Here is a 2,385-nt window from a genome sequence, read left to right as displayed (position 1 = left end):
AGAGAGAGAGAGAGAGAGAGAGAGAGAGAGAGAGAGAGAGATATTATGTTAGATTTGTACAGTTTTTCATGGCTGCCTCTCTTTAATATTGTCTTGTTTGCTGAATTATCCTTAATTCCTTTCTCTCCATTTTATGTTACTGAATGATGTGACATTTTCTTTCTAGATGACACATATATTTGTTATAAGTTATCTGCTAAGTTTTGGTTATTGGATGAAATAATCTTATAATGAAGTGGAAAGTGCAGGCCAAAGGATAATTATTCTAAGGTTAGCCTAGGTCACATAGTTATTCCAAATTCAATCTGTGATATATATGATGACTTGAAAACTTTTAAAAATCCGAGAAACATTAATCTAAGAATACCTTTAAGTTATGCTTGGCAATCATTTTGTGGGTTTTAAATGGTGCTAAAACCTGTTTCTACCAGTGAACAGCAGCAAAAGAGGCTTCATTCCAGAAGTATTGTTGTTTTCTGTTTGTAATATTTATTCACATTTTTCATCACATTTCCATTTTGCTATTTTTAACCCAAAAGATAAATGTATAATCTCTGTGGGGCATTCCCTGTGATGTTTATCACAGAAGACTAAGTGCATTCAAAGCATATTCAAACTTGTATTTTACTTTCTTTCAGACAGTGAATTACAGAATATCTGAAGGATGCTAGTGGTGGAGTTGGAATTTAAAATTTTAAGATTAATTAATTAAGAATTTACAATATTGAGATCAAAAGCAGGTATCCTTAAACAGTTTGTAAATTTCATTATTAATGAATATATTTCAAAATATGGACACTTATGAATGCATAGAAAATAGAGAAATGCTTTTCTATTTGTTGAGTTAAATGAGTTATAGTCTAAGTTTTGACACAAAGAAAGTACACGAATGAACCTTTACAAATTGAAAACAACTGGGCATGGGTAGTCCCTCAGAGCATATGTCCCTGAAGAATAATGACACTCCCATACTCAGCAATCATTAATTAACATCAATAGCTTCTCAGTTCGGGTTGAGACTTCATCATCACATCCTCATTTGTGCTTTAGTTTTTGTTTTTCTTGACCTCACATAGTTTTGTGCATGTATAACAGCCGTGTGTATCTCAAACACACAGCTTTGCTCTGACCATGCATTGCTTCTGGTGCTTACACTCTCCTTATACTCATATCTCTTCTTAGATGATACTTTTTTACAAAGTGGTATGAGGAAGATGTCACAGTCAGAGCTAAGTGTTTTAATGTATTTTTTTAAAACCCCAAGCAGTAGTGGGTATGTGTTAGTCTCCATTTATGGTGTGGAAGAAGGTGTTTATTTACTTTTTTTCTGTGATGGGTTTTGACAGACTCATTTATCTATTGGTATAAGTCTTAGGAGTCTCATTAAAAGTTTGTCCTTGTATCAAAATCATCGTAGTAAATGCTTCTTTAAGGCCATAACCCAGTTATCCTCAAGGTTGTGGCCCCTTAAATGTCGGAAGTATAAATTTAGATTTTGTAGGAGTTAGTTTTTGCATCCTTCCTATACCTGCCCCAAATGTTGCAGCCTGCAAGCCTCCCAGGAGGTCCACAGAAACCAGGGGCACAGGAATCCTGCTCTAACCAAAGACACAGGATATCCACAATGAACACAGACATCACTGTCTGCCTCAAAGGAGACCAGCTCTAACTCAGGTCTCAAAGGTCTACCTGCTATCAAGGAGGCCAGTTCCAGTTAACATAAGAAACAGATGGCCAGAGGAAAGCGTAAGATCATAAGCAATGGTGCACAATGCAATTTGGCAACATCAGAACTCAGTTCTGAGCAAGCCCTGGCTACACATGAGAAGCAAGATAATGACCTAATATTCTATCTCATAAAGATGATAGAGGCCTCTAAGGAGGCATACACGAAACACACGAAACAAGACAGACCCAATTTCAGAGTAAAAGGCTGGAAAAATGTTTTCCAAACAAATGGTTCCAGGAAACAAGCTGGAGATGCCATTCTAATATCCAATAAAATAGTTTTTTAATCAAAAGTTATCAAATGAGATTGGGAATGACACTTCATGTTCATCAAAGAAAAAATCCACCAAGAAGAAGTCTCAATGCTGCACATGCACATTTATGCCCAATGTAAGGACACCCACATACATAAAAGAAACTATACTAAAGCTCAAAGCACACACTATATCTTACACAATAATAGGGGGAAACCAGCATCCCACTCTCATCAGTGGACAGGTAATGAAAAGAGAAACTAAACAGAGATGCTGTGAAACTAACAGAAGTTATGAACCAAATGGATTTAATAGATATCTGTAGACCATTTCAACCTAAAACAAAAGAATACACCTTCTTTTCAGCACCTCATGGTACCTTCTTCAAAACTGACCTTATAAT

The sequence above is a fragment of the Mus pahari genome, chromosome 3 (assembly GCF_900095145.1).
Source record: "Mus pahari chromosome 3, PAHARI_EIJ_v1.1, whole genome shotgun sequence".
Lineage (NCBI taxonomy): Eukaryota > Metazoa > Chordata > Mammalia > Rodentia > Muridae > Mus > Mus pahari.
The sequence above is the reverse complement of the archived record's forward strand: the minus strand, read 5'-3'. Positions refer to the sequence as shown.